The 12,059-nt window shown below is 48.8% G+C and overlaps 2 non-coding genes across 2 annotated transcripts; both read left to right on the top strand.

Annotated features, from left to right (window-relative positions):
* The first annotated feature begins 10,388 nt into the window (after positions 1–10,388).
* Positions 10,389–10,460, top strand: Trnae-cuc (transfer RNA glutamic acid (anticodon CUC)). The gene has a single exon. It is a non-coding gene; the product is annotated as a tRNA-Glu (tRNA).
* Positions 10,461–10,467: 7 nt separating this feature from the next.
* Positions 10,468–10,539, top strand: Trnaq-cug (transfer RNA glutamine (anticodon CUG)). The gene has a single exon. It is a non-coding gene; the product is annotated as a tRNA-Gln (tRNA).
* Positions 10,540–12,059: the final 1,520 nt, after the last annotated feature.

Genomic DNA, 12,059 nt, shown 5'->3' on the forward strand with positions numbered 1-12,059 from the left:
GTTAAGCCGCCAGGAAGGTAAGTCCCACGCGGAGGAAGAAGGGCACGCGTGGAGCGCCGAAGAGACTCTTTCTTGATTAGAAGAGCGTCCTGCAGGGGCAGCTGCAGAAGTGGGAGCGGGAACATAACTTGCGGAGGATGAGCACCAAGTCGGCCTCGACGTGGGTGGGCGTGCTACGGCGGGTCCAGAGGATGCGGACAGGGCACGGGAACGATTGCAGTATCCGGTGCACGTCGCTTGTAATGCCCAGTGTGCTGTATACACGCCGTATCTCGCGAGTAGCCTGTGTTGAATCGGTATAGATGATCAGGCAAGACGTTGGGTCCACTCATAGGCAAGGGGCTATAGGCACACAAGCCGTCACGGATGGTGACGAGCTCTGCCAAAACCGACGAATGTGGTGCCTCTGTAACATAACTGCATGTCTGGTTTACAGACGGCATAGCAGGGCAAACTAGGCTCGTGTGGATGATGCCATTGTCCCCTCCTGCATCCACATGGGCCTGCAGGCCATCTGGTGTGTTAATAGGGAGGGGTGGGTTGGTCTGGTGCCCTGGGCGAATACTTTTTATACGCCCAAGAGGCCAATTGTCGGTGGCCTGTGGGCGGTGCCATGGCGGTGAATCAGCTGGACGCGGTATCAGAGGTGATGCGGGGTCATAGTAGTGCGCTAGTGCGGCGGCGGCAGGAATCAATTTAGTTTTTAGAAGACGTGCCGATCGACGCTGGTGTACAAGTTCGTCCAATGTGTTAAGCTGTGCCTCAGCTTGCAGGATCGGAATGCAGGTCATGCGAGGAAGGCCAGTGATCACTCGCATTGCTTCCCTGTTTGCGGTTTCCAAACTATCCCAGTCACGCAAAGTGAAATGCTGGAACTGGTCTTGGTAGACGATACGAGGCTGAAAGTAGTAGTAGTAGTAGAGCCACTTTATAAAAGACTGCCCGCACTAATACATGCAATACTCGAGAGCAGGCACCCACCTACTTCTGGCCGATGCGGCGGAACAAGAGAAGCATGCTGGCAGCTTTTTGTCGAGTGCAACGGACCCATGAAGCTGCCGAACCTGCTGCGCTTATTTCTAACCCCAATACACGAATATGAGCAGCGGTATCCAGGGGTTCCGCATTCAAGGACAGGCATATTGGTGTCTGCGGCAACCGGCGTCGGCCCCTACGATTGGTGACTGACATGTATGTAGTCTTTGAAGGGGATAGATTCAATCCAATCATTGAGCACCACCATGAAGTAATGTTCAAGGCAGTCTGTAGACCTGCCTGTTGCCGGTGCAGTTGATTGTGCACAGACCACACAGTCACATCGTCTGCATATACGAGGCAGAATTTCCCGTATTTCAGCCAGCTTCTATGTCAAAGGCAGCATGGCCCCGTTAAATAGCACTGGGGACAGCACAGAGCCTTGAGGCATGCCTCGCTCCGAAACGAAGTGTCCCACGCGTTCGTTTCCAATGCGGATGGAGAAATAGCGGATCTGAAGACGCTACGAAACGGCATACTGCTGGTGGAAGGAGGAGCCACTGTAGAATACTGATTATTGCAGCGTGGCCCACGTTGTCATAGGCCTTTTGGACGTCCATAGCAAGGATCGTGCGGATTTTGTTCGATCTGCCACCTAAGAGCACCCTAGATGAGAGTTGGTCTAGCTGTGCCCAGATGCGTATACGAAACCCGATCTGAGCCGGGTGGTACCATCCGTATCGTTCTAGCCACCATGTAAGGCGCGTGGCTAGCATCCGTTCAAGGATCTTACAGACGGTCGATGTTAGTGCGATTGGGCGAAGATTACTCAGATGGCCAGGAGGCTTCCCAGGTTTTGGTATTGGCACTACTTCGGCGTGATTCAAGGCGACCGGAACGTCACCAGAGGTCCAGATAGCGTTCAGCCAGTCGAGTAGCCACTGTAGACTTGGATCGTTCTTGAACTCTTCGTATGGCACACCGTCTGGGCCTGGTGCTGTGCGTAACTTCGCCTTGTCTATTGCCGCCAGAAACTCAACCATGGTGAATTGTGCCTAAATCCCGTCAAGCTCTTCCTGACTGGGAGGCGAACCAGCCTCTGGGGGCAGAGTAGATGAGCAGGCAAATGGTGGTGGAGCTTGGTCGTACTTTGGGAAGAACTCCTTGGCCACTTGAGGAGCAAACTGGCGCGGGGTCTGTCCAGACGCGAGGCACGCATTGGCAGCCGGTTCTTGGGGACGTCCACCGAGCTCCATACGGCAAAAAGTGCGTCAGATAGACGCAGTGGTAGAGGATGGCCCTAGTGAGGCACACCAGTCCAGCCACCGTTGCCGAGATATAGACTTCTCATGGCGGCGAGCTGCAGCCGTAAGACGGTGCAACGAGGTGCGCAATTCTGGATTTGAAGGATCTCTATTGGCTGCCAGGGGTGCGGCTGTACCGACAGGTATCACCTGCGCAGGCGCGCTCTAAAAATAGGGTGGCGCGGCGCCCAGACCTCTCTACTGCGCCGGGACCCCTCCGGGATTTCTCTGCACCGCTCTGTCGGCGCCACAACCGCAGTCATTTGGCTTGCCCAGAACGGCCATGCCACAAATCCGACAGCTCGTATCAGTGTTCCGCAATCGTTATAACGCTAAATTTCGCCGTTAGCGTCCATGTTCCTTACTTGGAGCTGACCAGGGACTTGAGACTTCGCAGCTTGCTGGAGCACGTGCACGTGAAATATTTCTAAATTTGATATGCATATAAGCATTTCAATGTGGTCTCAACAAGAAAACCCGTATATTCGTCTGTTACGCTCGAAGTGTCACACTTTCGCCGCGCAAGATAAGCTTACAACGAACGTACATACAGTGCATGTCGTCCGCCCCTCTGGCCATGTCGTCAACCTTTTCTCCAACCCCTCGAAAAATAGAGAAGAAAATCCCTTCGTATGCGCCATTAATAGGCTTTCGATATGCTTTATAAAGTGAGCAGTTGGGTATGGAAGGAGCTGGAAAGGGTCACTTAACAGTTGCATTGGTCTCATAGGACAATAATAGGTGCGCTGCCATATTGCTTACTCGCAGTAGCAGCACAAAACAGATCCAAAGTGTCGGGAGCTTCTATGCACCAACTGGCGCGGGCCCTGGGACGAGCAGTACAGAAATGAAGCGCACGTGTCGCGCGGCGCCTTGAAACGCCGCGCATTCCGAGGAAGGCCGCGCCTGCTCGCACCAGATAACTTAACCGCCCCCACATGGGCGAAGAGGACTGGCTTTTCCTTCTTCCTCGGCCCTCAGCGGCAAGAGGAATAGAAAATGAAGACAGGGAGACGCGGTCCGGGCGCAGGAGAGCTCGGCCCGTCGTCTTCAGGCTCCGCCCGAGCATTGTGTCTTAGCCGCCCGCCGGGCAGTAAATAAATGTACAGTTTTTGTATCGGAAGCTGAGTTTGTCGGTAGAGGATACCCGAGGTCAGATCCTCAGCGCTGCTGCGGATTGGAGGAGAAGCCCCGGGGAAAAGAACATCACGAAGATAACTCAAAGCTTCCCGAGACACTTGAGCGCGTGGCTCCGGCGTCGCGGAGGTTAACACACGACTTGGCATCTTAGTTACGACGGATATGAGGGTAGCAGCGATCGTGGGAAGTACCATGGCGGTATCACAGGCTTCTGGTGCCCTGGGTGGTCTCTCTCAAACGACGATGGCGCAGCGTCAAGCGTTGTCCGCGTACACGCTCGGTCCAGGCTCGGCGAGGCTCACATGTTTGGGCGGAGGAGTCGTGCGTCAGCATGTGGGTGCCATGGATCTCGGGTCGAGCTTCATTCTGCAGTCATCGTGAAATCGCGGCCTGCGCCATTTCAGGCTCATTTACAGTCGGGATGGCCGAGTATGCGTGTATACCTTCTGCATGGATCTGCGCATCCCAGCAGGGCCGTTGTTTCGTCTACGAGAGGATTTCGCGCTGAAGCAACTCAAAGGCCTTGGTCTCGGCGAGCTTGTCACCCTCAGCTTAGATCCCGTGTCGCTGGTGGGCTGTTCGTGGTTTGTCTCCATGAGGTGCATTTCCCTTCGCAAGCCGCACGCGCCCGGTGCGTCCTCATCAAATCCCTTGGCAGAGTCGGGCGGTCGGTCTGAGACGACGGCGGCTGGCTGTCGCTGGCTGGAGGTCGCTTCTCCTGCCTGTCTAACGTCACCGAAGATTGCTATCTCTGTGTTCGAGCACTCAGGTTTCACAGCCTCCTCTTTAGGGAGCTTTCGGGCACGGACACAAGGAGGGCAGCTGAAATATGCGCTTTGTCAGCGTCGCGTATAGACATATCTTTGCCGCTGAAAAGGCTGCTCGCGATGTCGTCGGCATTGTCGTCGCGTCTCGTTCGTTCGACGTTGACGCTATTTTTTGTGAGCTCCATAAATGGTGATCCTTTCCGCGGTCTAGATGACCCGTTTCCGCGGTAAAAATGCCCCGCTTATCTTGTTCGAATCAAATTGTCGTCGAAGGGCACCGAAACGTCACTTTGGAGCATTGCTCAGAATTCCTCGACTCGGCGACAACATTAGAACTAACAATATCCGTAGGATCTGTGTGGTGAAGGGGCGAAGCAGGAGACGTGCGCTAGAGTTGAAGAGTCAAGCCAAAGAGACCATAGAGTTTAAAGAGACCTTTATTCCGGTTCACGTCACATATATACACTGACTGACGTCACAGGTTAGCCCCCTAGCGGTAGAATCACTGACAGCAAAACCGAAACCGAAACCCCCGGATACACTATGCTATCGTCTTTTGAGGGCTGCTCGCCATGACTGCGGTACTGCTGTTTATCAAGCTGTACGCATGTAACTTCCCTTGCGTGGATTGGAAGGTCGGACACTCTCGGTGGCGTAGGGCTCCTTATCTATACTGGTCTCTCTCAATTGGCCTCCTCGGGAACGAATTGCAACTGAACAGCCTTAATAATTCCTTCGGAAGGTGCCACGTCGTAAAATACAAGTAAAAAAATTCGCACTGCCGTCCATAAAGCTGGCCAGGTCGTTCTTGGTGACCAGTGCGGCCCTGCCCCTTTCGTGGGATGCTTGGTTTAAATTGTCCGGTCGTGCACTGGAAGCAGAACTGCAGGCTAAGAGGTTGTTTGGGGAACCGTTGTTCTAGGTGGACAGTTCGCTCCAGCCACTTTCGTTAGCTGCTTGGCTCGAGATGTCCGGGGATTTCGTAGAAGGAATATTGTAGACTAGGAGACAGCCCTGGTTGTTTGGGGACTGTCGAACGATTTTCACGAGGTCGCCAGCCACAAGTCTTTGACGGCTGCTTTTGTTGTTACTACATTCTCGTCATTGTCCTCGATGGCGGCGGTGGCAATGATGATGATTATGGTGACGATGATGATGACACCCTCAAAGTTTTTGGCACGTACCCACAAGTGGTGATTGGCCAGGGCTAATTCAATTGCTGAAATTCGCGACGACATCAAAATATTAATTTATTACCGGAAAGAATGAGGCCGTAAAATGAAACTTCGTTATGATTAAAACCCGAATTACCCTTCAATTCTTACCCTTAAGCAATTCGAGCGACCTGGAGCAGAAAGAAAAGCTTGAATAGAATTTTATATATCCCTTTTTGCATACCCAAAATTGATTGCGTCAATAGATATTATAAATGGAACCGATAAAGTCAACCCCAAACGCTCCATTGGGTCCTTCAAAAACAGCTGTCTAGCTGCAGAGAAGCGGCGACAAGCGAGACAAAAAAATTTTCGATTGTTTCAGGGATTTGGCACCACTCACACTCTTCCGTAGGTGAAAGCCCTGTTCGAAAAAATTTAGTCTTGGAATCCTGCAGCGCAGCTCGATGAAGGTCACTTCGCATTACCGAGAACCACAAAAATGAACATTCCACCCGAAATTTGAGTGCTGATACTCTTGAAAGGATAGGAGTGCGTCTGAACGAGTGGCGTCTAAATGCCAATAACTTCGTAATCTTGAAGATTAAAAAAGAGCCAGATTGGCTATGCCGAACTGAATGGGAGCTGTCACAGCCAGATTCTAAATGATCCGCTATTCGTTCCCCCTGACGTCCGTATGGCCAGGGACCCAAGCCAAACGTATCTCCTTCACTTGCCTTAGAACAAAAAACAGTAATGAGCGGTACAAATGAGAATCGGAAGAGGAAGTTAATGCCGATATAACTGACATCGCATCGGATAGTATGATGACTTCTGATACATGCTGCGGTACTTTACATAGGGCGAGAGCAATTGCTAAAAATTTTGGCATAAAAATGGGTGTAGAGTCCGGGATTCGTAGCGAATAACTCCAATCTAGAGATTGTAAGAGAGAGAGAGAGATATATGGGGAGAGAGAGAGAGATAGGGAGAGAGAGAGAGAGAGAGAGAGCTCTAGAGCTCTAGAGAGAGAGAGAGAGAGAGAGAGAGAGAGAGAGAGAGAGAGAGAGAGAGAGAGAGCTCTTTATTAGATGAAAGCAGAGAGGTTTGCCGGCATGTTTCCGCCTACATGCTACTCTGCGGTGATCGGGAGAAGGGAGTAAATGCCCTAAAAGAAGTATACGGCAGAAGAAAGGGGAAAAAAAGAAGAGATTAAAAGAAAAAGTAAACACGAAGCTTTGCGTGGTGAGGTAAAAGTTCACACGATCTCACAGGTAAAGTTCTAAATTGTCTCTGCGACGCCGATGCCGCGTAAATAGTCAAACAAGGCAACCAACGCTTTTCTCTGGGACGATGGTAGAGATTGTGAAAAAACGCCTATTCCTGCTTTCTCGCCATTTTGAGATGCATCAGTGTAAATCATAGAAGAAGCAGGATAACGACAAGCACGAATAGCATAACGACAAGCACGAACATAACGACAAACACGAATAAACAAATAAATCTTCCGGTGGCCGAGATGAAATCGTATGTAAAACATCTTTGCATCGCTGAGGCTTTCGAAGTATACAGCAGTTATCTGAAAACCAAGGCGTTCGAATGGGGCAGTGGTATCAGTTCTTTTTTTTTTTAAAGAAGCAGAGGAATTAAAAGAATTAATACTCTAGGGACTCTAGCTCAGGCTGGTTGCAAGTCGGGTAATCGCCTTTTCATGCCAATCTATGTATCGACCTGCTCAAGGACAAGATTAATTTAGGACGGCGACATCTCATAGCTGTAAGATACACTTCACACTGGCGGGAAAGGAAGAACGATGGATTCCTATTAAATTTCAAGTGGGCATACTGCGGTCTATCCAGGGTAGCGCTTGATCGACCACCGAACCGGTGTAAAGAGAGAGAAAAAAGAAGGTGAAGGAAGGAAGCTCAGCCTCACACATATAGCAACAATGATGGAGTAAAGGTCGTTGCGGCAGCGAAGAAGAAGCAAATTGGCTGAAATCGTGGACATTCGTCATCATCCACCATTACCGAGCGATGGGAGACCTTGCTAACCAGCCCCGCCCTGTAAGACCAGCTCGTCCTGATCTCCAGGGGCCAGGCGGCTAGAGAAGAATATGGGTCCCGTGAAGAGGGAACCACTTCCATCGACGGCGTCTAAGAAGACATCGTAGTAGCTCGGTTCAATAAAAGTTCTCTCTCTCTCTCTCTCTCTCTCTCTCTCTCTCTCTCTCTCTCTCTCTCTCTCTCTCTCTCTCTCTCTCTCTCTCTCTCTCTCTCTCTCTCTCTCTCTCTCTCTCTCTCTCTCTCTCTCTCATCTCTCTCTCACTCTCTCTCTCTCTCTCTCTATCTATCTATCTATCTATCTATCTATCTATCTATCTATCTATCTATCTATCTATCTATCTATCTATCTCTCTCGTGATGGTCGTGGAGGTTGCGTTCAGCTAGCTTTGCTACCTTCAAGTCTTACCCGTTAGTGTGAGCTTCCTTCATTTTTTTTTATTTAAGCAATGAGGGAGGGGGTGAGTTTTCCTACAGTGGAGGGGGAAAGGGGGGCACCCAAGTCAGGGTAGCCCTTCGATTGACAACTGAATTTTAACTGTGAAAAAAAAAAGCATGACTGTTTTGCAAAGGACTGCTCCGGGCCAGGGTTTATTCCGGCGCTTCATAGCGTATGTATACGCGCATCGTCTAATTGAGCGCCAAGATGGCATCAGTGTACATGATTACTTCACAAAAGAGAAATATGATGTGTATTTTTCAGCTTTGTTCTCATGGCAACTGCAAGGTTTAAGTTTGCAAAGATGATCCGTGGGTTCGGAGTTCGATAGAACAAAATATGCACTACATAGAAATAAATATATGATTGAATGAACGAAGAGTGAAATATGCATTTCATTTTAGTTTGTAAAGATCAGCAGTCGAACTTTCGCTTGACAAATATGCATTTAGACCTGTGTGCTAACTTCACATTCCATGAATTTGGCTCCTGAGAGAGAGGTAAGAACTAAGCTGTACGATTTTGCCATGCCACACATGCGTTCACAGGAGATGTGCGTACGAACTTGAATAGCTCAACAGCAATCAAACGTGATTTTTGTTTTGCTCATTTATTGCAGTCACCTCAAAATTATCTTGCACGGAATCTGTAAGAGAACCGTTGATAGGATGAGGATGACGCTTCACTCGATCATGCTTCACTAATGAGCTCACCTTCACAAATGAGGGCTTTTCAGAAGAAATTTTCACAAGCGTTAAAGAAAGCTGCGCGTATTAAAAATGAATATTTACAACTCCACATCAGCTTGTACCATAGAATTATAACTCAACACATACTTTACTCGCTGTAGCTCGCCATCAGAAGTGGTCTCAGATGTGCAACGGAGCTACTAAACGTTTTGAGTCCTACGGAAGTCTACGCGGACCGCCGAAGGAATATAAATAAATCCTCCGCAGGGCCGATAATTCAGTCCCTAACAATTTCAACTCAACCTACCTTCCCCTTTCCTCTTATCCACACATACTTTTCCTGTTTGTGAATAAAGGTTTTCACGAGAATATTCTCTGTTCAAAGTGAGAGGCGTCCGGGCAGGCTGAGGACTAACCAAAAATCGAAAGTTTTGTATAATAATGTGAAAACTCTACGCAAAAAAACAGCAAACAAATAATGATGATGATGTTTAGCCTCCTTTGTAACGGTTTGATGTTGCACAGTGACTTAAAGCGACTATGCAACACTTCCGATAAACGCTTTCACTCTTTCCTTCGCATCTGGAAGCACTGCAAAAGCTACAGTTATCGCCTGCGCGGAGTGGCACTGCGTGATGTGCTCGTCGCAGAAGATACGCCTTTAGTTTCTGCTTCGCTTTTGTGGCTTTGTTTTTAAAGTGGCTATCGAACGCGTTCATTGCTGCAGCTGAAAGAAAGCGGGCCAAGCCACTACATCGCTGTAATTTATTTATTTATTTACAGTACCCTCAAGGCCATAAGGCATTGGAGAGGGGAGTGGTTAAATACAAAAAAAAAAAGAATGACAAAAGCAGTAAAAATGGCTTCTAAATATACAATTGTAGCTAATGCGTGATAAGGTATAAACGAATATATCAGGTTGGCTTAGTATACAATTTTAGCTAAGGCGTAAGTCGTGACAAAACAAAATACAAATGAACATATCATTATACAATGTTAGCCAAGGCTATTTTGAATGGCGCCATTCCAGCGGTCAACTAACGCCCAAACTGAAAAAGATAGAAAAATATTTTGCGCTAGTTCATAAGTTATTCGACAGGCATAGAGCAGTACTTTTCGGGTGACTTACTTCGCGAAACCCTTAAACTAGTACTGGATGTGTTGGTTGACTACGTTCTGCAAGCATTTAAGATTTCGAAAATAGTTAAAAAAGGTGTTAAAGGGTTACTGGTCCTGTAAGAAGTAACGCCGCTGTAGCAACACCGTCTAGAAGGTATTGGCTTTATTGTGATAAATTGAAATACGAACAATGGTGCGCATGGTGTTAAGTATATAATCCGCATTCCAAGTTAGGGGCTGCGCCAGCGCAGTAAGGTTATATTCAGACTATATATACCGACGCAAAAGCCCTATCATGATCTATGGACGCCAAAAAACAGCGTGTCAGGCAGTTCGGTTTGCTGAGACGTGAAATGACGCCATTCTTTAAAGTTATTACGACAGTTGCGGCACCGGTATGAGCCCGGCCTAAGAATACGTTACCAGATGGCTTTCCCACAGGGAGCGCAGCATGGACTGAAAACCGCAGCATGAACTCGTTCTAAACTAAAATTCGCGCTTAAATTTGTAGCTTACGCCAACTCTCGCCCGCCCCCCCCCCCCCCCCTAAAAAAAAAGTCTTAAAAGAACCGTCTCCGTGATGCCTCGCCGAACACCTTAGAAAAAATAAAGCCACCGGCTTCATTTGATCCAACATTTATGCATTGCACCAGTGTTTCTACAATTCCGATCTAACCCTAGAAAAGCCAATGTGCTAGTGCATGACCATGGTGCGTCCGTTGGTTGCCCGGCACCCGTTCCGGCGTGGTCTAGTGGCTAGGATACCTGGCTCTCACCCAGGAGGCCCGGGTTCGATTCCCGGCGTCGGAATGTGTTCGGTCTCATGGTGTAATGGTTAGCACTCTGGACTCTGAATCCAGCGATCCGAGTTCAAATCTCGGTGAGACCTGCCTTTTTTTTTCCTTCCTAGTCCAGCGATCCCAGTGGAAAAAAAGAAGAGCTACTTTGGATACACTATTTTTTTTTTCTTCGTTTGCTCTGGGTCCAGTGAGCGCTTTTTCTTTTCATCTCATGCCCGTGCGGGGCCCGAGGCAGCCTTTTATTTATTGAAAACCGCAGAACCCGCCGAACAAGCTGATGCCGATCATCTAATATGGGCGTGTCCTTCACCAGGCTCAGCCAGAAAGCGACACATTAGAGGCACAGGCCTCCATCCTGGAAGACTCCCCGACCTCCAGCAGTGGCTCTGGAGACCCCACCACCGCTCCCTTTTTGCCATCCTCCGGAAGAAGGGTTCCCATCTGTAAATAGGTTATTTTTATGCCAACGGGCTTTCTTTCGAAAAAAAAAAAAACGCTTTGCACGGTTTGCTTTGCGCTGTCGTGCTGGCTCTGTGCACGGGATAGCTTGTTTTAGCAGTCCGTCCGTTCCGTTCGTTACGTTGTTGCCGGGTTGATGGTGACCGGTCTGCGCCTGCGCGGCCGGAAGGGCAAGGAGGCGCGGACATGGCGAAGGCAGGCCGGTGGAGCTAATCCCCCTACCGTGACGAATGCCGAAGTGCCCAGACGGGTCCCGGTCAACACGCTAGCTACGTACGCGACGGAACGGACGGACCGCTAAAACTCTGGCTACCTCTACCGCATAGCTTCTTCGGATACGCCACAGCTATGAACTGCAGCGAAAGAAATCATAGAGCACGGGCATTGCGGGTAGGTGGCATCGAGATACATATATGCATTTATTTGAAGCTATAGCAATAATTGAAATAGGTTGTGGTTTGGCACCATATTTTTTATTCATTAAATACTGAACACGTATATACGTTACACCATAGAGTTACGTTATACAAAGCAAATGCTCCCCCTACACATGCGCTATTTGGCTTACAAAAGCAAATTCAAGGCGTTGTCGCATAGATTCCACCAAGTCACACATGTACATTCCCGCGGAAAAACAAAGCTGCGATAATAGGCATAAAATGAAGTTATGCGGCGCTTAAAAATTCTTGTTCGTTTATCCCTCAACCTTGGTCCATGTCTTTTTGCGCTTTTTCGTCGATGCACGCGGCAGAGCTTAGTGGAGCAAGCAATTCTCTTGCGCATAGTATGGAGGGGTCTGGGTAGCAAAATATAACCGCCCCGCTTACTCTCAGAAACGACATTTTCAAATGAGACGAGGGGGTAGAAGTGTATACGGACGCTCAACCTAAAACCCAATTTGGTGCAGCAATGCAAGGTATCGCATGTGCAATTCCACGCTTCTATTAACTTGTGTGGTTTATAATAATCGAAATGCTTTTGTGAGTGGATAAAGCCAGCTGGCACGGGTTCCAAACTCGTACAAGATACGCTCCAAACGGCTAACATGATCTCGCGAAGTTTTCCGTCACATCATTCGCAACGCCACACAGTTCAACCCACACAGACGTACTATCGTGATAAATTGAAATACGAACAACGGAGCAGTATC

This window comes from Haemaphysalis longicornis, unplaced genomic scaffold (genome assembly GCF_048455015.1).
Source record: "Haemaphysalis longicornis isolate Haplotype H1 unplaced genomic scaffold, Haemaphysalis longicornis Haplotype H1 scaffold_8, whole genome shotgun sequence".
In the NCBI taxonomy this organism is placed as follows: Eukaryota; Metazoa; Arthropoda; class Arachnida; order Ixodida; family Ixodidae; genus Haemaphysalis; species Haemaphysalis longicornis.